Source organism: Oncorhynchus clarkii, chromosome 14 (genome assembly GCF_045791955.1).
Source record: "Oncorhynchus clarkii lewisi isolate Uvic-CL-2024 chromosome 14, UVic_Ocla_1.0, whole genome shotgun sequence".
In the NCBI taxonomy this organism is placed as follows: Eukaryota; Metazoa; Chordata; class Actinopteri; order Salmoniformes; family Salmonidae; genus Oncorhynchus; species Oncorhynchus clarkii.
In genome coordinates, this window is record NC_092160.1 from 2,831,803 (window position 1) to 2,856,677 (window position 24,875).

The following is a 24,875-nucleotide window of genomic DNA, read 5'->3' on the forward strand; positions in this document are numbered from 1 at the left end:
CCGTCATGCAGGGGACTGGGGTTCAATTCCCTGATGGGCAACCCAGCCAAGCTATGGGCTAGTTGGCTGGGTTCTCTTCTTCCCTGAAGGGCAACCGCATTCTGGAAAGGATGTGGTGTCTCTGACTGGTTCTGGGGGGTTTTCGGAGAAGGAGGTGGATGAGCTAGCTCAGGCAGCTTCATTTTTCTACCACAGTTGTCACGTTGAGCTGCAGAGCAGTGGCCGGCGGTATGGCTCTCCTTCGCAACGGAGGTAGCCCAGGTTGGGGAAAGTTTTACCACCTGTGATGACTGCGATAAAGTGTCACTTGACTCTCTTTACGTTTTTTGATTTGAAATAACTCACATTCAGCCATGTTGCATGAAATGTGGAACTGTTTTAGAGGGGGCACGTTTCGCTTGCATGCTAGTATGGAACGCTAGTTAGCCACCTGGCCTCTGATGCAAACAGAGAGGCTAATCCTTGTCCTTTGCTCCCATATAGAGCATGGCTTGCATGCTAGTTGGTCATAAATAACCTATCGGAGCCGGGAGAATGAGTTTTGGGAAAGCCAATTTCGCCGAAGGAGTGTTTGGCTCAGCAATGGAGTCCATGCAGTCCCGTTCCTAGAAGAAGCAAAAGCAGGAAGTAGAAGTGCTTTCCTGCTGGGAAAAAGCATGTGAACGCCCGTCCAACTCTATGACTAGGAGACTCGGTTATGATATCTGGACCCCGATCTTTTTCATATGCAGGGCCTTGATGTCATGCACCACTGAGAATGACAAACAAGGGCACTTTCTTTTGTTTGTCAATGGTGACGTTGTGCATTTGCATTTTGGTAATTTGGTGGACGCTCTTATCCAGAGCAACTTGCAGTAATGAGTGCAATGCTTCTACCCAAGGGTCTATGGTGTCCAAGGGTATCAAAAGTATGGTATCACCCATATGTGAGCATAAATCAGTCTCTTCCCTGAGTCAGACACAAGGTTGTCGGGAGTGGTGGCTGTGAGAGGACATGACAAAATAACCACATTATCCCAGTCCTCAAGGTGGTGCTCCGCCCCTGCAGATGACAATGTATGGGAGGTTGGCCGTGTGCTCCGCCCAGTGGTGGGCATGTGAGGTGTCACCATGGGTGTGTCCTAGCACCTGTTTTGAGAGAGGACATTTCCTCACTTTTTTGGAAGTGGGCTATTCGGTTGGTTCTTGTGTTAGAAGTACAGAGCGGTTGGTATAGCCGGTATTCCCAAGTTCCTAAGAGCAATGGAATGCTGCATCCAATCCTGGACTTGTGTGGTTTGGACAAGCACCTTAAGGAGTGCAAGTTCAAATTACTCACGCTTCTGAGGCTACTAGAGTCGAGGCTTCACCGCGATTGGTTCACGTAGCTACGTGTCTGGGTGCATCTCGCCATTGCCATCAGTTGCTTATGATATCCCCATCGTGCCTGAGGGTGTTAACTCCTTATAGAACCCTGCGACTGTTGTTGCCATTGGCTGGGTAGTGTCCTGCAGGGTGATCACGACAGACGCATTTTCACTGGGATGACAAGCGCTGTGTGTGGGCTACTCGGAAAGTGGGATTTGGTCGACAATTACCTGGAGCTATTGAAAGCACTAAGGCGCTTTCTTCCGATATTGGAGGGCCAGCATGTGTTGGTAAGTTCTGACAACAGTCTCTTTCTTGAACCTGGCTCGTTATCTGCTCATAGGGAGCAATGGGCGTTTCGTGTTGCTCAGGGTGACATACCTTCCAGATCTCTCAACGTGGGTGTGGATCTACTTTCCAGGGTGGGTCCTCTCTTAATGGAGTGGAAACTCCACCCCTCGGTGGTTGCCCAGATATGGGATCTGTTCGGCAAGGCCTAGGTAGATCTTTACACATTGTGAGAAAACCACTAATTGTTGCTTGTTCTTCTCAATAAAGGATCTAGGGAACGAATACTTTGGCACATCAGTGGCCTCAGGTTTGGCTTTATGCTTTTCCTCCGGTGGACCTCATTCATGCCACCTTGAAAAGGTCTGTCAGGAGGGTCTGTTGTTGATTCTGGGGGCCAGACCACCCTGGTTCCCATCATCCACCTGTTAGGCGGGGACCTCTGGAGAGCTCCGTGTTGTCGGTATCTGTTGTCCCAGGTGCACGATATGTTTGGCATACACAACTGTAGATATGAAATATGTGGGTTTGGCCCCTGAAAGGCTGAAATTGGCGGCTAGGGGTTTATACCCTCAAACTTGATTATGACTATACAGTCGGGCACGAGCTTCCTCTAACGTCTAAGTTGTGCGCGTTTGAGAGTTGGTGTAAGATTAAAGGATTTTCTCATTTACAGAGCTCTTTGGTGGACATGTTGATGTTCTTGCAAGAGCTTTATGAGCAGGGCATTTCTTTTTCTACACTATAAGTTTGTGGCAGCCATCTTCGCGTGTCATGTAGGGATTGATGGCTCTACCCCGGGGTTTCATCCTCTGGTGGTACGGTTCCTGAAAAGCGTGCGTCGGCTCAGACCAGTGTCTAAGTCTATGGCACCGACCTGGGACCTGGATTTGATCCTGGACACATTGTGTGAGCCTCTTTTTGAACCATTGGAGTCTGTGGACCTGAAGGTCCTTTCCTAGAAGACTGTCCTGCTTATGGCCTTGGCGGCAAAGTGCGTTGGGGCGATCTCCACACGCTATCAGTACACCCTTCCTGTTTGGAGTTTGCGCCTGCAAGGTGGTGTTACGTCCTAATGCACCTTTTGCTCCTAACGGTTAACCCTAATTCCTGCAGCTTTTCAGCTGTTCCCTGTCTCACCTCCTTCGTTTGCTTCCAGCGAACAAAGGAAGTTGCATGGCCTGTGTCTGGTGCGTGCTTTACGCACATACAGTATATGGATAGGTTCAAGGATATCCATGTTTGTGACCAGTTTTTTGTCTGTTTCGCTAATCCAGATTGGGGTAGGTTGCTTTCATCTTTCTCATTGGATTGTGGAGGCTATCTAATTAGCATGTACAGCAAAAGACAAGGGTTACCTAGCGGTGTGCATCCTCGCTCCGTTATGGGTGTGGCTGTGTCTTGGGCATTGTTCAGGGGAATTATGATTATTGATATCTGTGCTGCAGCGAGTTGGGGTTCCCCACAGGCCTTTGTGAGGTTTTATCTCTTGGACAAAACTGCTCCCAGTGTGATTCATAGTGTTCTTATGGCTGGGTCCGGGAGTTAGACAGAGCGCAGATTGTGCATTTATCCGGGTTGCTACAGTTTCCTTGTGGGTTTGAGCCTTGGACTGCCGTGGTTCGTTGATGAGGCGGCACACAAATGCTAATTTTCAAGTCACAGCAGATGCCCTGTTGGTTTGGACTTGCGGCTCCTTGTGTGAGTTCTGGCATTCCAGACTCCTTGGGTCTCTGTGGGAGCCTTTTTGGAACCGGTAGTGTCTACGGACTTGGGCCGCCGTGGTCGATGTTAGGCAGCGTTTTGTCCGGGTTACCACAGTTTTCCTGTAGATTTGAGCCTTGGGCTGCCTTGATGGGTGGCAGTGCGCAGTATGCATTTGTCAGGCAGCGGCAGGTAGAATTGGGCCAGTAACCGTTAGAGCGTTGGGCCAGTAACCGAAAGGTAGCTGGGTCGAATACCCGACCCTGTAAAACAACACATTTCACTGCACCTATCCGGTGTACAGTACGTGACAATAAAACATATATTTTTTTAGGGTTACCACAATTCCCTGTAGATTTGAGCCTTGGGCTCTGGTCAATGCTATGCAGTGCACATGTGTGCTTTACCAAGTCACGACAGGTGTTCTGTTGTTTTGGACTTGCAGTGCCTTGTACAAGTTATGACATTTCAGGCTCGTAAGGTAAATAAGTATTGTTCTTGGAACCGTGGGGTCTATGCAGTGGCAGCGTGTCAGTGCGCTTAACCAAGTTGCTGCAGGTTCTGGTTATCTATATCGGGCTCTGATAGTTCAGGCCTCATGAGGCTCTGACAGGTCATGCCTCTCGGATAAGTGTTAGGGAAAAATATGGCTTCTATAACCCCTTTCTGGAGCCTGTGGAACCTTGGTGCTTGGGCTGCCGTGGGCCTCCTAGTTTGGTACCCCCTGAGCCGGCTTTTGGTATGATTGTATGTCCCCATAGTATGTTATGCCGAGTGACCGACTGAAAGGGAATGTACAGTTATGAATATAAGTAATGTTCCCTAAAGGAAGGAACGAGGTATAACATATTTTGGCCCTGTGCCGTCAGGGTGTTTTGGGTTCGCTGTAGTGGTACTGATTTGAGGAAATTAATGCAAGCCCCGGTGTTATAGCCAGGAAGGCGGGGCTCCAGAGGGTGGACATGTATGGGTGTTTTTAGTTTGCTTCAGGTGTGATTGGTCGTTAACTCTCCATAGTATGTTTTTAATTTTTTACTTTAGTTTATTTAGTAAATATTTTCTTAACTCTATTTTCTTAAAACTGCATTGTTGGTTAAGGACTTGTAAGTAAGCATCACAGTAAGGTGACCTCACTATACCTGTTGTATTCAGCGCATGTGACAAATAAAATGTAATTTTATTTGTATGTTATACCTCATTCCCTCCTTCAGGGAACAGTAGTTTTATTCATAAATGTACGTTTTTATCTAGCCATCTGAAATAAATAGTCCTTAAACAACTATAACAAATACTCAATCATATTTCAGTCTGAATAGTGCTATTAGCTAATGACTTTTAGAATAAAATGTTAAGGTACTGGAACATATTATTATTGTTGTTTATTTGTTTACTTGGAAGCATACAGGAGCAACGTACAATCCAAAGTATTATTCTGATCCTATTTTAGAAATTATATAGAAATCATAGGCCAGCACTGTAGTTGATAAATACACATCATTAGGATGCTAGTTTATGTATTGTGATTCACAGTATTCATTTGTTTGGAAGTAATTTGTTTACTGTCAGGGTGACCTCACTATTCCCACTGGCCTACATACTCTTTGGCAAAGAAGACACTCAGATGCTAATAGTTAGAATGTGTTGTTCTGAACAAAAACATATATTTTCAGGGGTGTATTTACAAGGAACGAAATAGAAGCAAAAGGGCCGAAACATGGAGGGACCTACCTGATTTTGTCCAATGAGAAAGGTTTGTTTTTGTTTTCCGTTGCAAAGCATTTTGCTACAATGTGCACTAATGAATATCCCCCAGATCTGTAGTAGTGAACAGTGTTTCCCTCTATTGTATACACACAGCACACATCTCACCTCTTCTCTCTCATCGATTCCCATTTCTTCTCACTACACTTCATCCTTTTAACAAAATGCCAATGTGATTTTTAGGCTGTTTACACAGGCAGCCAAATTCAGATCTTTTGCCCAATTATGTGAAAAAGATCTGATTGGTCAAAAGGCAAATTAGTGGCAAAAGATCAGAATTGGGCTGCCTGTGTAAACGCAGCCTTGATGTGAAACATATTCTATGTCAAGAAGGCATTAAGGCTGTGTAATTCTTTTTGCACAACATATGTCTTTATTGTTATGCAGAGAATACGGTTTTAGCCATGCGATGACAATATTCCTGAGCTTTACTTGACTTTATGGAAATAATGTGCACTGTTGAATACCAGTTTATTTAATCTAGATTTGCTTCCTTAATGTCAACAGGGATGTAATTGAATATTTGTTGAAAGTGAAGACATCTGTGTCAATTTACTACAGATGCATTGAACTTAGAAAGTGTAAGGTTTTGATGTGACTAAATCCTTAATTGAATACTTGTTTTGAAAAAATGTATGATTTTTGTTTTGTCAAGGAAGCAAATGCCAGGTTAAATGACTGTGATCCACTTCAGAATGTAAAGGGTTGATCAGATTTGAATGGGATTGTTTGTGTAGCCTTGTAGAGATAGTATAAACATTTAAAATTATAATACTCAATAAAGAACAGCTAACATAACAGTGCTTAAATGCATTAGATATACTGTTTACTTTAATATACATCAGTGGTGTGAGATGGTCAAGAAATGAAGAGCTTACTATATACTGTATGCCACAGTCATAAATGTTTCACCAGCAAATAGTACTGTCACTATACATGTGAATGGTAATATGGTTACAGCTCCACCAAGCACAGAATATGACTGATTTCAATTAAGATTTAATGTTTTCAAATGAACTGGTAAACAAAAGCACACTAAGCAAAGCAATATTTTAGTTACCTACATTTGGTCCCTTCTGCTGTTTATGGCTGCTACATGTATTACCAGTTCACAGCAATTACCTAACTCCTCAAGTAGTCTCACTCTGTGTCCATTGAGTTTAAACTATATCTAAATGTGTTTGTAGTGGCCTTAGAATCATATATTGCATGTGTCTTAATTGACAGAAGCTGGAAAAACATAAGGTACATACATGGATGTACAGAACCAGTTTGGACACACCTACTCATTCAAGGGTTGTTCTTTATTTTTACTATTTTCTACATTGTAGAATAATAGTGAAGACATCAAAACTATGAAATAACACATATGGAATCATGTAGTAACCAAAAAAGTGTTAAACAAATCAAAATATATTTTATATTTTTGATTCTTCTTTGTAGCCACCCTTTGCCTTGATGATAGCTTTGCACACTCTTGGCATTCTCTCAACCAGCTTCACCTGAAATTATTTTCCAACAGTCTTGAAGGAGTTCCCACATATGCTGAGCACTTGTTGGCTGCTTTTCCTTCACACTGCGGTCCAACACATCCCAAACCACCTCAATTGGGTTGAGGTTGGGTGATTGTGATGGCTAGGTCTTCTGATGCAGCACTCCTTCACTCTCCTTCTTGGTCAAATAGCCCTTACACAGCCTGGAGATGTGTTGTGTCATTGTCCTATTGAAAAACAAATGATAGTCCCACTAAGCTCAAACCAGTTGGGATGGCGTATAGCTGCAGAATGCTGTGGTCCCCATGCTGGTTAAGTGTACCTGAAATTCTAAATGTATCACTGACAGTGTCACCAGCAAAGCACTCCACACCTCCTCCATTCTTCACGGCGGGAATCGCACATGCGGAGATCATCCGTTCACCTCCTCTGCATCTCACAAAGACACGGTGGTTGGAACCAAAAATCTCAAATTCATCAGACCAAAGGACAGATTTGCACCAGGCTAATATCCATTGCTCATTTTTCTTGGCCCAAGCAAGTCTCCTCTGCATATTGGTGTCCTTTAGTAGTGGTTTCTTTGTAGCAATTTGACCATTGAGGCCTGATTTACACAGTCTCCTCTGAACAGTTGATATTGAGATGTGTCTGTTACTTGAATTCTGTGAAGCATTTATTTGGGCTGCAGTCTGAGTTGCAGTTAACTCTAATGTACGTATCCTTTCAGTAGAGGTAACTCTGGGTCTTCATTTTTTTGTGGTGGTCCTCATGAGAGCCAGTTTCATCATAGCGCTTGATGGTTTTTGCGACTGCACTTGAAGAAACTTTCAAAGTTTTTTTTCCTGGATTTTCTGAATTGACTGACCTTCATGTCCTAAAGTAATGATGGACTGTCATTTATCTCTGTTTATTTGAGATGTTCTTGCCATAATATGGACTTGGTCTTTTACCAAATAGGACTATCTTCTGTATACCACCCCTACCTTGTCACAAAACAACTGATTGGCTCATATGCATTAAAAAGGAAACTAATTCCACAAATGCCAAGACTGTGCAAAGCTATCATCAAGGCAAAGGGTGGCTACAAAGAAGAATCAAAAATATAAAATATATTGTGATTTGTTGAACACTTTTTTGGTTACTACATGATTCCATATGTGTTATTTCATAGTTTTGATGTCTTCACTATTATTCTACAATGTATAAAATGGTAATAAAAATAAACACAAACCCTGGAATGAGTAGGTGTGTCCAAATGATTTGAGTATGTCTCAAATGTGAAAATGCAGCTGTACAACAAAGAATTATTAAGGAATCAAAGTATATATTAAAGCTATGAATTTTATCTTGTGTCCATATTACTAATTTTGCAGTTGACTTGCTTTTAACACAATTTAGGAGTGTAATTCTGATGAGAACATTGCTTTTTGATACTCATCCTGTAATACATTGGTAAGATATTAATAAGCGTAAACACACACACGCCAGGAAGATTGTTTAATAAATCCCAGTGTCCATGTTTCATTCTGTTTATCATGGAAATAGAACATGACATGTAGAATATGTAAAATATAATATTATTTACTGCTGTATAATTAATACCACAATACTGCACATTTCTACAGGATCACAAACAATCCTGTATTGATCATAAGCAAATACATACAGTGCCTATAGAAAGTCTACACTTGTTGAATCTTTTTCACATTTTATTGTGTCAGTGCCTCAGAGTTGTGAAAAAATATAAAAAATACAAAACAGAAATATCACAATTGGTTAAGTCTCCACACCCCCCCCCCCCCTCATTAATCTCTACCAACTTTGGCAATATTTGGTCATTCTTCTTTACAAAACTGTTCATGCTATGTCAAGTTCCTTGGGAGCGTTAATGGACAGCAATCTTCAAGTCATGCCACAAAATGTTCTATTGGATTTAGGTCGGGGCTCTGATCGGCCACTCAAGGACATTTACCTTTTTATTCCTTAGCCACTCCACTTGGCTGTGTGCTTCGGGTCGTTGTCATGCTGAAAGGTGAACTTCTGTCACAGTTTCAAATTCTTGCAGATGGCAGCAGGTTTTCCTCAAGGACTTTTCTGTACATTGGTCAATGAATTGCCCCTTCTATCCTTATAAGTGCCCTAGAAAATATCCCCATAACATACTGCCACCAACATGCTTCACAGTAGGTATGGTGTTCTTTGGGTGATGTGCCACGCTGGGCTTGTAAACGCTTTGCATTTTTGTTTCGTCAAACCACAAACGTTTTTGTCACAAGGCTACAGAATCTCCCAAGTCTTTTTTTTGCTTACTTCAAATGGGATTCAAAGTGGGTTTTCTTGAGTAATGGCTTCCTGCTTGCCACCCTAACATATATGCTTGGGATATTGTCATCACATGCACACATGCAGCTCTTTCAAGGGTGCCATTGGACTCTTGTTAGCCTCTCTGATCAGTCTCCTACTTGCTCGGTAATCCTGTTTGGAGGAATTGCCTGATCTAGGCAGGGTCTTTGTGGTGTGTTACACCTTCCACTTCTTAATAATTGGCTTGATATTCAAGGACTTGCATGGTACTGTTCCTTGACAACGAAGTCTATGAAGTCTATGAGGTTTAATGACTGAGAATGTGAATCCCCTCCTGCCTTGCTGTCTGACAGCCTCTGTATTTCCAGTGGGACAGCAGCTTGCAACCTGTCCTCCAGATCTCTAGAAGGTGTACTGTTTACAGAACAGGACCCAGGGCCAGGTGAGGAGCAGAAGAGACTGCAGAGTCTTCCAGAGATAGGAGTGGGTGGAGAGAACGGAGGAAGAGTAGGGGTGTGAATGCTGCGGAATAGAATGTCGAAACAATGGGACTTCAGATCATAAAAACAACATCAGATAATCCCCTTGAGTAGAGAATGCACAGATCTTTTTCAACATCCTCCAATTCTATCTGCAGAGATTCATCTATCACCTGACTAGTCTTATGGAATGTGTTGTACAGTACTACAACAATATGCCACATGGTGGCACACCACACCATTAGACCTCATCCGTACTGTTCAGAGCTTTCTTTCTCATCAACCCCTGTATGCTTTGATTGAAGGTACATTTGACGACAATGTCTCTTTCAGAGGGTTAACCAGATCTCTCGGGTCTCCCAACAGCTCCACAACCAGAGAAGGGAAGACCCCCCCACACATCCGTCCAGCTCTTCCTCCCAGAAGCCGTTATCCACCTCTTCCTGGTGGTAGCGCAGGTGTCTGATGACTGCCGCTTTTAGGAAGGTCAGCTCCTCTGTCCCCTGGCCCTGGTACTCATTCGGTGCCCGCGCCAGACCTGCGTCACAGAGCACACCCACACTCGGAAATCAGAGACAATAATACATGGGGGGAAACATTGTTTACATTACTAATGATTAACAAGATGGAGACACAGTAATATCAATTACACATTGAACCTGGAATTTGGTGAATCGTCTCACACGCATTCAGAGGTGGGAGAGAGGAACTGGCTTTCTGGTTATTGTTGAGCGATGATTCTTAAGAGAGGAGAGCTTCTACTAACCCCCAGAGTGAGGGGAAGCGGCCCTGCTCCTTCTTGGAGTGTTCTGATGAAGAACCGGAGCTGTTCAAGGACCAGTCCAGCTGGGGACCAGGGATGCCCAGCTTAAGGTAGGCAGAGGAGCCTTCTGCTAGGGACAACAGGAACTGCAGGTACCTCTCAGGGACATAGCCAACCTGGCCTGCTGCATTATGGGCCTGCAAAAAGAGCACACATGCAGTGATGCTCAAAATTAGGGCGATGACGACAGTGTTTGTTGTTTGCAGTAACTTCTTTTTTTGCTGTAATATCCCAAATGGACGTGGCCGTTTCACCAATTAAGGATGATAGATTTCATCATTATACAGCACAGCAAAACAAGGGTTGACGTCAACAAGGACATCTGGGGTGGGCATTAGCATCATACTAGGATAATATCAGCAGCATATTGTCTGCATTATTCTTCCTAAACCCAACGTCTGTCCCGTAAAGTAAAGTAAAGAAACATGGTTTTCCAGGCCACTGCAAAGTCTTGATCACCATTTTTTTTATTGAAGACAAAGACAACCGAGTAAAGCAGCAGGAGGAGGTGGGTGAGGTGTGTGGATTGAAGGAACAGTGCCAACTGACTCACGGTGCCGGCTGCATTTGCATTTGTCCTTGTGTGATGTGGGAAGTAGACAGTGACTCACGCGTTCCGTTCGGATACAAATACGGGGCAGCCACCTGCCTCAATGGGCCAGGCAGAGTGCAGGAGAGAGCCCTGCCATTAGATCTACGAATGGATCTAGTAGCACAAAGCATCCGGCATCTGCAGAGGCTTGTCTATAGGCCTAGGACACATGATGCAGCCTTCGTTTCTTTCTTCATCACACACACCACTCACTTAGCATAAAATAGCTTAGTCCACCTCTGCAGAAGGCTAACACGGGTGAATAAAAGAGGAACTCTGGTCTGTTAATAGAGCCTGCTTAAAAGCTTAGTTGCTACATCGATTTGGACTTATAAATTAATGATATATACCCATTGATTCCTGAAGAATAGAACTTATAAATGCCTCATGGGCTTAGTTCAACGATTCCACCCATTTGGGTACCCATCAGAACCCAAAATATGCGCTTGTTTGTAAACAATGTAAATGTAAACAAACACTGTATAGCCTTTAAACACTATAATGTTGATATCATGGAAGGTCAGTCCTGGAGCTCTATTGCTTCAGAATGCACACCTTTAGGAAGAACAGGAGAGGTGAAGCTGGGATTATCTCACACACAAAGGACCATTCACTCCATGAAAACATAAACATTTTCACCACAATCGGGCTTTGATCAAAACAGCCTTGTGGATATTAATTGCCATATAATGGTGTTTACATGGTAACCAAGGAGAGTGGTATCAAAGCGAGCCACACCTTGTCTTTAGGGGCAACCTGGAAGTGAAAGCCGGCCGTTTCTGGTGAAGGCTGGGGACTCCAGGAGGAAAAACAACCAAACAAATCTGTCTGACTGACTGCCACAGAACAGAACATTCTGCCTGGCCACCGTCAGCAGTGCCCAAGTGAGGAATGTAAAAAGCTCTTGGCATAAGAGAGGGACTACTGTCCATGTAGGGTTTTACTGTGAAAAGAGCTCCAGTGGGTCCCACGCCTGACCTCACCTTGGTGAAGTTTTCGCAGATCTCACTAAAGCCACTGTGCGTGGACTGGCAGGTGTCGATATCTGTGCAGCACAGCAGAGTGAAGTTCTCTCGGATTTAGTCATACAGGTCGCCGTACAGTCTCTGTTGGGTAAAGGCAGAAGGGAAAACTGGGGTTATGGCTGAAGCCCTCATGCCAGACAAAATCAGAGGTGATTTGAGGGGGAAATTTACTTGGGAGGATTTTAATCAACTGATTCATAATGAATTGCATTTGTTACTGCAATAATAAGAGTTGAGTCACAGAGAGATTTCCCTTGAGTGAGAGATGAAGAGGCACATTCAAGTAGATTGTGGTGTTATGAATGTTCTGTGGGGAAAATAACCCTTACATTAATGAGCTGAACTTTTGACTCACCTGATTACTTTGCAAAGGCAAAAAGGGAAAAGAAAACATTTGAGGATTTCATGTTTGGGTTAATTTCGCTGACGTTGGTGCTCTCAGCTCTACAGCTAAGACAACCACAGACAGGAAATGATTAAAGTCATACACACAAAGGAATGTTTTTTTTTCAGTGATAAGAGACGTCTGAGAGTGCAGACTATGCAAAGTGCTCATTCCTATAAGAGCCCATCTAATATGCCTAAGACAACAGCCAATGATGAGAATCCAGAGAGACAGTATGAAGTTAGGAGATGCCAGGTGGTCTTACCCTCATGATGGCAGTCAGCTCTGCAGTGTAGTAGTACTGGTGATGGGATTTGATGGAAGGTACTCATTACGCACCTCTGTCAGTCTCTGGTCATACTCTTTGAGCTTGGCATTCAGCTGGACAAGGGTAACAGGGAGGAGTGAGTAGATTATAAAATGTGCTCCATTTTGCAATAAATTCTAATATTACAGGTAATCAAAAGGCAAAGGGTAAGGTGTCTAAGTAGAGGACAATATTTAAAAACTCAACTACATTATTCGTACATGCTTTATTGAAGGCATTTCTACATAGTAAAGCATATAACCGATCGCAAACCATTAACCTTTGGAAATATGTGTACTCCAAGGGCGCAACTTTCACTGGGGACGGGGTGGGGGGGGACATGTCCCCCCATGTCACCCCATTTTTGTCCTCCCAGTTTTATCACTGGAATGTGATACAAAACGAGGCAACGGTGTGCTTTAGGACCATGCGCACGCCTCCAAGTGGTCAGGTAGGCTGTCTGGAGTGTTTATCAGACTGGATAATAAATAAAAATATTACACATGTATGTTATGTCCTTTCCAGTTCTAAAACCAAAGTTGTGCCCCTGGTGTACTCTACAGTGCCTTCGGAAAGTATTCAGACCCCTTGACTTTATCCACATTTTGTTAGGTTACAGACTTATTCTAAAATTGTTTAAATCTTTTTTATCCCTCATTGATGGGTTCTGACTTCTAAACTTGAAATAGGGTTAATTATCAGGTGCCAAAGGGCCAAAAGTGCCAAAGGGCCAAAAGTATATATACAGTGCCTTGCGAAAGTATTCGGCCCTCTTGAACTTTGCAACCTTTAAGAGTGGTTTCAGGCTTCAAACATTTGTGAAGAATCAACACAGAGTAGGACACAATCATGAAGTGGAACGACATTTATTGGATATTTCAAACTTTTTTAACAAATCAAAAACTGAAAAATTGGGCGTGCAAAATTATTCAGCCCCTTTACTTTCAGTGCAGCAAACTCTCTCCAGAAGTTCAGTGAAGATCTCTGAATGATCCAATGTTGAGCTAAATGACTAATGATGATAAATACAATCCACCTGTGTGTAATCAAGTCTCCATATAAATGCACCTGCACTGTGATAGTCTCAGAGGTCCGTTAAAAGCGCAGAGAGCATCATGAAGAACAAGGAACACACCAGGCAGGTCCGAGATACTGTTGCGAAGAAGTTTAAAGCCGGATTTGGATACAAAAAAGATTTCCCAAGCTTTAAACATCCCAAGGAGCATTGTGCAAGCGATAATATTGAAATGGAAGGAGTATCAGACCACTGCAAATCTACGAAGACCTGGCCGTCCCTCTAAACTTTCAGCTCATACAAGGAGAAGACTGATCAGAGATGCAGCCAAGAGGCCCATGATCACTCTGGATGAACTGCAGAGATCTACAGCTGAGGTGGGAGACTCTGTCCATAGGACAGAAATCAGTTGTATATTGCACAAATCTGCCCTTTATGAAAGAGTGGCAAGAAGAAAGCCATTTCTTAAAGATATCCATAAAAAGTGTTGTTTAAAGTTTGCCACAAGCCACCTGGGAGACACACCAAACATGTGGAAGAAGGTGCTCTGGTCAGATGAAACCAAAATTGAACTTTTTGGCAACAATGCAAAACGTTATGTTTGGCGTAAAAGCAACACAGCTCATCACCCTGAACACACCATCCCCACTGTCAAACATGGTGGTGGCAGCATCATGGTTTGGGCCTGCTTTTCTTCAGCAGGGACAGGGAAGATGGTTAAAATTAATGGGAAGATGGATGGAGCCAAATACAGGACCATTCTGGAAGAAAACCTGATGGAGTCTGCAAAAGACCTGAGACTGGGATGGAGATTTGTCTTCCAACAAGACAATGATCCAAAACATAAAGCAAAATCTACAATGGAATGGTTCAATAATAAACATATCCAGGTGTTAGAATGGCCAAGTCAAAGTCCAGACCTGAATCCAATCGAGAATCTGTGGAAAGAACTGAAAACTGCTGTTCACAAATGCTCTCCATCCAACCTCACTGAGCTCGAGCTGTTTTGCAAGGAGGAATGGGAAAACATTTCAGTCTCTCGATGTGCAAAGCTGATAGAGACATACCCCAAGCGACTTACAGCTGTAATCGCAGCAAAAGGTGGCGCTACAAAGTATTAACTTAAGGGGGCTGAATAATTTTGCACGCCCAATTTTTCAGTTTGAAAGTTTGAAATATCCAATAAATGTCGTTCCACTTCATGATTGTGTCCCACTTGTTGTTGATTCTTCACAAAAAATACAGTTTTATATCTTTATGTTTGAAGCCTGAAATGTGGCAAAAGGTCGCAAAGTTCAAGGGGGCCGAATACTTTCGCAAGGCACTGTATATAGACATAGGCTATGGTCGTTCTTATACAAACAAACAGACCCTCACTCACAATGACTAGCTAACGTGTACTTTACCCATTTCATTTTATATAAAATGGTATTGTGTAGAATGCAACCCCTTACATCTCAAAACAGCCAGCATGCTTCCTCCAATCAGTCTACATTAGAGGGAGCATCAAGGAGTTTGCTGGCTACAGCACCACTGCACCAAGCCCTGTCCCTTCTGCCCCTGCCACAAGTGTTCATCTGCCCAAATATATATATGCTGATGGAAGGAGGTTTTCACTCATCGCACGATACATGGCCCCATTCATTCTTTCCTTTACATGGATCAGTCGTCCTGGTCCCTTTGCAGAAAAACAGCCCCAAAGCATGATGTTTCCACCCCCATGCTTCACAGTAGGTATGGGGTTCTTTGGATGCAACTCAGCATTCTTTGTCCTCCAAACACAACGAGTTGAGTTTTTACCAAAAAGTTAGATTTTGGTTTCATCTGACCATATGACATTCTCCCAATCTTCTTCTGGATCATCCAAATGCTCTCTAGCAAACTTCAGACGGGCCTGGACATGCACTGGCTTAAGCAGGGGGACACGTCTGGCACTGCAGGATTTGAGTCCCTGGCGGCGTAGTGTGTTACTGATGGTAGGCTTTGTTACTTTGGTCCCAGCTCTCTGCAGGTCATTCACTAGGTCCCCCCGTGTGGTTCTGGGATTTTTGCTCACCGTTCTTGTGATCATTTTGACCCCACGGGGTGAGATCTTGCGTGGAGCCCCAGATCGAGGGAGATTATCAGTGGTCTTGTATGTCTTCCATTTCCTAATAATTGCTCCCACAGTTGATTTCTTCAAACCAAGCTGCTTACCTATTGCAGATTCAGTCTTCCCTGCCTGGTGCAGGTCTACAATTTTGTTTCTGGTGTCCTTTGACAGCTCTTTGGTCTTGTGGAGTTTGGAGTGTGACTGTTTGAGGTTGTGGATAGGTGTCTTTTATACTAATAACAAGTTCAAACATGTGCCATTAATACAGGTAACGAGTGGAGGACAGAGGAACCTCTTAAAAAAGCAGTTACAGGTCTGTGAGAGACAGAAATCGTGCTTGTTTGTAGGTGACCAAATACTTATTTTCCACCATAATTTGCAAATAAATTCATAAAAAATCCTACAATGTGATTTTCTGGATTTGTTTTTCTCATTTTGTCTGTCATAGTTGAAGTGTACCTATGATGAAAATTACAGGCTTCTCTCATCTTTTTAAGTGGGAGAACTTGCACAATTGGTGGCTGACTAAATACTTTTTTGCCCCACTGTATATACAGTTGAAGTTGAAAGTTTACATACACCTTAGCCAAATACATTTAAACTCAGTTTTTCACAATTCCTGACATTTTATCCTAGTAAAAATTCCCTGTCTTTGGTCAGTTAAGATCACCACTTTATTTTAAGAATGTGAAATTTCAGAAAAATAGTAGAGAGAATGATTTATTTCAGCTTTTATTTCTTTCATCACATTCCCAGTGGGTCAGAAATGTACATACATTCAATTAGTATTTGGTAGCATTGCCTTTAAATTGTTTAACTTCGGTCAAACGTTTTGGGTAGCCTTCCACAATCTTCCCACAATAAGTTGGGTGAATATTGGCCCATTCCTCCTGACAGAGCTGGTGTAACTGAGTCAGGTTTGCAGGCCTCCTTGCTCACACACGCTTTTTCAGTTCTGCCCACACAATTTATTTTGGATTGAGGTCACATTTTCACATTTTCTTTTGGGCTTTGTGATTGCCACTCCAATACCTTTACTTTGCTGTCCTTAAGCCATTTTGCCTTTGGAAGTGTGCTTGGGGTCATTGTTCATTTGGAAGACCCATTTGCGACCAAGCTTGAACTATATCCACATAATTTTCCTCCTCGTGATGCCATCTATTTTGTGTAGTGCACCAGTCCATACTGCAGCAAAGCACCCCCACAACATGATGCTGCCACCCCCGTGCTTCACAGTTGGGATGGTGTTCTTCGTCTTATATTCCTCCAAACATAACGATGGTCATTATGGCCAAACAGTTATACTTTTGTTTCATCAGACCAGAGGACATTTCTCCAAAAAGTACGATCTTTGTCATTATGTGCAGTTCAAACCGTAGTCTGGATTTTTTATGGCAGTTTTGGAGCAGCGGCTTCTTCCTTGCTGAGCAGCCTTTCAGGTTATGTCGATATAGGACTCATTTTACTGTAGATATAAATACTTTGGTACCTGTTTCCTCCAGCATCTTCACAAGGTCATTTGCTGTTGTTCTGGGATTGATTTGCACTTTTCGCACCAAAGTACGTTCATCTCTTGGAGACAGAACACATCTCCTTCCTGAGCGGTATGACGGCTGCGTAGTCCCATGGTATTTATACTTGCATACTATTGTTTGTACAGATGAACGTGGTACCTTCACACTTTTAGAAATTGCTCCCAAGGATGAACCAGACTTGTGGTGGTCTACAATTGTTTTTCTGGGGTCTTGGCTGCTTTCTGTTGATTTTTCAATGATGTCAAGCAAAGATGCACTGAGTTTGAAGGTAGGCCTTGAAATACCTACACAGGAAGATGCTGGAGGAAACAGGTACAAAAGTATCTATATCACAGGGAAACGAGTTTACGGCATTTACACTTTATGTGTATTGAATGACAAATACTGTACATAGTTTAACAGTGCATGTAGCATGTGGAGGTCTAAGCTGTGATATTGTGATGGGTTTTCTAGGGTTCTCCACCGCTCCAATAGTGACCATTAGATCACAATCTTTTCGAGACTAATGAGTAACTCACATCCCTGCTTTGTTTGATTATCTGTCATTAACAACAACTACCTCAGAGTAGCATAAAGATTGAGAGGAAGTCCACAGTAAGAACTGATCAATTTGCTGCCTTGTCTACAAAGGTTTAGAGGAAATGAAAGGCTTTGGTTGTTTGAGTTAGATTGTGTTAGAATGTATTTCCCTCCTAGAGAAAAGCTGAAAGTATAACATGAGAAAACCTCTGGTAATGAGTTGTATGGTTTTGTGAGGGGATGCATTGTGGGCTTAGAACAACGTGCCATGGTTACATCATTGTGTCATTTCCATAAGCATGGAGGAGTCTATCGTAAACTTCACTCTGTTAAACTAATATCTCCTCATTTACATGGAGAAAAAATAGTAAATAAGTGTACTTAATCGGAGTAGATCATTATTTTGGGCTTGACGTGAATGTGTAGGCAAGCTGTAGATAAGTGAATGTGTAGACACAATGTGTAGATAAGCTTTAACAGACTCCAAAACAATCTCTACACAACAGTCTCAACTTAGCAAAGCCTGATGAAGACAATTTACAGTTGTGAACGCTACACTACTTTTGCGAAGTAGTATATCTGGGTACTCAAACTAGGCTGCACTGCAATGTGTATCATACATTACTTCAGTGTGTCCTCCAATAAGCCACTGCACAGCTCAGCTCACCCTTTTGGCTCTCAGCTTCTTGGTTGACTTCTTTAGTGTCAGTGGTGAGTGAGCGATATCGGTCGGCGGCCGTGAGATGACATGGTCCGCTCTGCGCTGTGGCCTCAGAGACCTACACACAGCAAACACATTCCTGGGAATAAGACACAGACACACTCACAAAGGTAGGGTATTACACCAGCGCTATGGCATCCCCTGATGTTAGAATGTCTGATTAGAGACGAGAGTATAGTATTCATACCCCTTGACTTATTGCACATTTTGTTGTGTTACAGCCTGAATTCAAAATTGATCAAATTGATGTTTTTTTCCTCACCCATCTACACACAATACCTCGTAATGACAAAGTGAAAACATGTTTTTATATTTTTTTCTCACATTTATTGAAAGTTAAATACAGAAATGGCTCATTTACATAAGTATTCACACCCCTTTGCTATGACACTCCAAATGGAGCTGGGGTGCATCCAATTTCCTTTGATCATCCTTGAGATGTCACTACAATTTGATTGTAGTACACCTGTGGCCAATCCAATGATTTGGACATGAATTAGAAAGAAACACACCTGTCTATATAAGGTCCCACAGTAACAGCGCATGTCGAAGCAAAAGCTATACCATGAAGTCCAAGGAACTGTCTGTAGATTCCCGAGATAGAATTGTGATAAGGCATCATTCTGGGAAAGGGTATAAAACTATTTATATTTTCTGTGCTCTTGAAAGTTTCCAAGAGCAGAGTGGGAAATGGAAAAAAGCCAAAGCAAAGCTGGAATGGCTTCAGAACAAGAATGTGAAAGTCCATGAGTGGCCCAGCCAAAGCCTAGACTTGAATCTCATTGAAAATCTGTGGAAAGAATTGAAGATTGCTGTTCACCCCCACTTCCCATTTAACTTAACAGCGCTTGAGAAAAATCCAGATGTGCAAAGCAGATACAGACATACCCAAGACTACACAAAGACGTAATTGCCGCCAAAGTTTCTTCTACAAAGTATTGACTCAGGGTTGTGAATACTAGATTTCTGTATTTCATTTTCAATAAATGAAATAAAAAAAAAATGTTTTCACTTTCTCATTATGGGGTATTGTGTGTAAATGGGAGATTTTTTTTTTTTTTAATCAATCTTGAATTCAGCCTGTAACAACAAAATGAGGAACAAGTCAAGGGGTATGAATACTTTCCGAAGGCACTGTATCTGACATATTTCCTTCATATATGCCTTTGAAACATTGCATGCATCTTGTCTTACCAAAATGGGAGGTAAAAATGTTATTGTGTTGTGGGATCAAACTATCAAGCTCCTTATAGGTTACCCAGAGTTCAAAGTCTTCCTTGCCTCTTTGCCAGTCTTTCTTTTGGAACTGTATGGCCAGCCTCTGGGGAGCCTGAATAAGGAATGTTTTAAAGTTGATTGGACACACAGTCAGGGGTATTTAATTCACCTTATAAACCTTGTAATGATCCATAAATAGGAATTTGGTTTGTAATGCAAGTGCAGAGCCCAATTTAAAGTAAACACGTCTTGTTTTTGTGTACGGGAGAACTTGCAGATGTTTGGAGCTAAAGGCAGGAGTTTGCTATCAATACTTGGTGGAAAGTCAACACCCCAGTGAAAACAGGCCTGTCCAGTGTTCACTTCCTGTTTTAGGTGAACTCACTGCCGACGTCAGAGAACTGATCCAGGAGCCTGGCTCAGAAACAAACTGGCTCCTTCACACCCAGACATCAAATAGCAGAGCCGCTACGGGCTAGCCACCAGTAGCACTGAAGCCACAGAGCGCTTTTATTCTGAAATGTTCAGACGTGGAGGGATTGGTTCACAGGCCCTTATTTCACCATCACCACCCTGCCATATTCTCCATGATGCTAGGGTCTGAGATGGACAAAGTCTCACAGTCCATGGGTGGAAAAGACTTGCCTGAGTGTTTATGTGAAAATTATTATAACTGTTAGACCTACTCTGTAGGTGCAATACTGATGCTAACTACCAGCAGAGCCAAAAGCACAAACACCAGGAAAAGCACAACAGGACAGTTATTTCACTATGGAAACAAACTACAAACCACAATGGTCAGAGGCAAGTCCAATGTCCACGGCAACATGTCGATAGAAGACTCATTAGGAATGCTCTTAAGTCTGGCACTATAGGAAGTTACTACACTATAACGCAGCCAGTCCTAATGTTAGAAAACTAATAGGATTAGGTCAGTTCAGTACATTTAAAGCAGGCACAGCCATTCAATCATTTAATGAAGATATCAGATAATCAAAAACCCTATTATGCAAATCTTACAGAATGACCTACACCATCCATATTGCTCCATGGGGAAACATCCAATTGGAAATCAGCACTACTGTATGACACAACTAGAACTGTTTCCCTGGTTCCTGAAACAAATGCACAATGTGTGCTGTATTCCCCTGCCTTGCTTAAGGACATAGACAACACCAAGGTCCCTGAAAGTCACCAGCTCAATATCTGAATACATTCTATGAAAACATTCAATATGAGTGTTTTGAGTAGTTTCAAGTTGTATGTCACATGCACAAGTACAGTGACAAGCTTAACTTGCAAGCCCTATCCAACAGTGAAGTATTCAATATCAAAATAGTATAACTAATAAAATAATCTATTTTTAAAAAAAACAAGAGAAATAAGAGAGGAAGATATTGTGGCGAAGGTCTTTGTAAGGCAGGGTTTACACACGCAAACACACACCACCAGTCCAAGTGAAGGGTTGAAACAGTAGACGAGGTTCAGTAGAGGCACTGATTGGTTTCACCTGTCTGCAGTTTGGCTCTGATTACAAGTGGAGACATGTGTGGCTGTTCTGATGCAGTCTCAAAGTTTTCCCCTGGTCCTGCCTCTAGGGAATACTTCACATTGCTGTCCGTGGCCCTGGCAGCCAAAAAAACAAAGAAACCTCACAGGCACATAATGTCCATCTACCACACAAGCCCTGAAACCGCTACACAATATACAGGGTCAATGCCGGTACCAAATTTACAATGAGCATGGATACTGGAGTATTTGAGTACTGTATGTAGGGATTAGGAGAAAGTGACTGATAGTAGGATAAATTATAATAATAATAGTAAACAGTATGGCAGCAACATACATGGTGGGTGGGTGTGTGAGTGATAGGTGGATATACATGTAAACAGGGCTGAAAAGTGACTGGTAGCAGGAATATATAAATACTTATGGTAATATGTAAACAGGAGTAATAGTGACCATTAGCAGGATAAATAGGTAGATATGAATGGTAATGGCAATCAATGAACAGAAGTGTAGCGGTAGTATTAAATATAATAAATATCTATTTTAGCAGCGTTGGTGTGAGGGGGAGCAGTAGTTGTTAGCCATAAAACAGTCTTATGGCCAGGGGATAGAAGCTGTTTAGGAGTCTGTTGCTCTGAACATTGATGCACTGGTACTGCCTGCCGGACGGGAGCATTGAGAACAGTCCATGTCTTGGGTGGCTGGAGTCTAGTCAATTTTTTGGCCTTTCTCAGACACCGCCTGGCATGGACGTCCTGGATGGCTGGGAGCCCCAGTGATTTGCTGGGTCGTCCGCTCCACCCTCTGTAGGGCCTTGCCTTCCGGTCGAGGGCGGTGCAGTTGCCATACCAGACGGTGATACAACCAGTTAGGATGCTCTCAATGGTGCAGCCGTATAAGTTCTTAAGGATCTGAGGGGCCATGCCAAATCATTTCAGACTCCGGAGGGAGAAGAGACACTGCCATGCCTTCTTCATGACTGTGCTGATGTGAGAGAACAATTTTAAGTGGACACAGAGGAACTTGAAGCTCTTGAGCTTGTGCACTGCGGTACCTTTGATGTGGATGAGGGTGTGTATCCACCCATGTTTCCTGTGGTTCACGATCAGCTCCTTGGTCTTACTGACGTTAAGGGGGAGGTTGTTGTCCTGGCACCACACTCCCAGGTCTTTGACCTCCTCCCTGTAGGCTGTCTCATCGCCATTGGTATTCAGGCCTACCACTACTGTGTCATCAGTTGCACTCGTGCGTGGCCACACAGCCATGGGTGAACAGGGAATACAGGAGGGGGCTAAGCACACACCCCTAAGGAGCCCACGTGTTGAGGGTCAGAGTGGCAGAGGTGTTGTTGCCTACCCTCACCACCTGGGGGCGGCCCGTCCGGAAGTCCAGGATCCAGTTGCAAAGGGAGGTGTTCAGTCCCAGGGTCCTGAGCATGGTGACGTGCTTGGAAGGCACTATGGTGTTGAACGCTGAGCTGTAGTTGATGAACAGCATCCTCACATAGGTATTCCTCTTTGCAAGGTGAGAGAGGGCAGTGTGGAGTGCAACAGCCTTTCAAAGCACTTCTTTATTACAGATGCTAGTGCTACAGGGTGGTAGTCATTGTGGCAGGATGCCTTAAGAGTTTATGGGAAAAGGAATGATGGTAGTCGGTTTGAAACGTGGGGATTACAAGGAGAGGTTTAAAAAGTCCGTGAAGACGCCTGCCAGCTGGTCTGCACATGCCCTGACGTCACGCCCTGGAATACCGTCTGGCCCTGCGGCCTTACAAGTGTTGATCTGTTTAAAAACCTTACTCACGTCAGCCTCGGAGAGAGATCCCCCCCAGTCCTCCGGATCAGCAGGGGCCTTCATGCAGGGCTCTGTGTTGTTTTTGTCGAAGTGTGTGTAAAAGGCATTGAGTTCGTCTGGTAGAGAAGCATCATTGGGCAGATCATGGATAGGGCTTCCTTTCTAGTCCGTAATGTACTGTAGCCACTGCCACATACATTGAACGTCTGAGCCGGTATTGTTTTCCGATATTGTCATTTGCCTGTTTGATGGCTCTGCGGAGGTGGTCGAGGGACTTCTTGTACGCGTCTGTGTCCTCAGCCGTAGCCACAGAGATGGCTGCGATAGCCCTGTGAGTGGTAGCTCTGTCCTTTAGCTTAGCACGCATCTCAGTGTTAACCCAGTAATGCCCTTAATGTAGGGAGGGCTGTGAGAGTGTTGGTTAAAGTAGTTGTAGAAATGATGCTAACAAAAACAGACCCTGAGAGGGCAGGTAAGTGTCCAGGGGATATTCCAAACCAATTTTAGCTCAATGATATGCCACTCTACGATATGGCAGGTCGTATCACAGGGTGTACTGCCCACCATGACTGGAGAGGGTGACGTGGTACAGAACATATAAGGGTACATTATAACGCACACACACACCCGACCACAGCTTCTCATTTAGCATTAGTAGGATGAGAGTCCTCTCACCTGACCGTACTCTTTCTCTATGGCAACCCGTTGTTTACTGAAAGACCTGGGCAAAGAAAAATAAACATCACATAGAGACAGTTTCATCCAAGATATGTCAGTGAACTGCATTTAGGCTGTAATTATATCCCCCTCTCGCCCTCCCTCTCGCTCTCTAAGATACAATAATTGGCAGAAAGCAATAGGCTCACAGCACATACCTTGAAAGCTAATATCTCTAAACACTGATCAGATGCTAGACTGGAGCTGAAAGCTCAGCCATAGATCATTCTGTTTCACATACTCCTTAGCATCCTTAGTGTATCTAATGGTTCTTGTGATGTCTACAATGCAAATTGCAGCCATACTTGCGCCATATACAGCCATACTTATCAGGTATGTACAGTATGTACAGTTGAAGTCATAGGTTGTTACATAGGTTGTAGTCATTAAAACTAATTTTCGCCAACTCCACAAATTTCTTGTTAACAAACTATAGTTTTGGCAAGTCGGTTAGTCTACTTTATGTATGACACAAGTCATTTTTTCCAAAAATTGTTTACAGACAGATTATTTAACTTATAATTCACTGTATCACAATTCCAATGGGTCAGAAGTTTACATACACTAAGTTGACTGTGCCTTTAAACAGCTTGGACAATTTCAGAAAATGTCATGGCTTTAGAAGCTTCTGATAGGCTAATTGACATCATATGAGTCAATTGGAGGTGTACATGTGGATGTATTTCAAGGCCAACATTCAAACTCAGTGCCTCTTTGCTTGACATCATGGGAAAACAAAATAAATCAGACAAGACTTCAAAAAATGCTACCAAATACTAATTGAGTGTATGTAAACTTCTGACCCACTGGGAATTAGATGAAAGAAATCAAATCTGAAAGAAATCCTTCTCTCTACTATTATTCTGACATTTCACATTCTTAAATAAAGTGGTGATCCTAACTGACCTAAAACAGGTCATTTTTACTAGGATTAAATGTCAGGAATAGTGAAAAACAGAGTTTAAATGTATTTGGCTAAGGAGTATGTAAACTTACAACTTCAACTGTATTTATACAAACATAGGCTTCAGTATGAAGGAACAAGTCATAGACTGTTTGCTCTACTACCGCACGGCAAGCGGTACTGGAGTGACAAGTTAATGTCCAAAAAGCTAGTTAAAAGCTTCTACCCCAAGCCATAAGATTCATGAACAGTTAATCAAATGGTTTCCCGCACTATTTGCATTGACCCCCTTTTCTTACGCTGCTGCTACTGTTTATCTATGCATAGTCACTATACCCCTACC

The 24,875-nt window shown here is 42.9% G+C and overlaps 1 protein-coding gene across 3 annotated transcripts in view; it reads left to right on the top strand.

The window, feature by feature from the left end:
* The window catches only part of LOC139366126 (coagulation factor V-like), a 60,986-nt gene that overhangs the window by 16,501 nt on the left and 19,610 nt on the right, over positions 1-24,875 (top strand). For 2 of the 3 annotated variants that reach the window (XM_071103251.1, XM_071103253.1), the window contains one exon: positions 5,010-5,903. The gene's annotated coding sequence lies outside the window, so the exon portion shown is untranslated. Of the gene's footprint in view, positions 1-5,009; positions 5,904-9,742; positions 10,250-24,875 lie in introns of those variants that run through there. The other variant, XM_071103252.1, reaches the window with a different exon arrangement.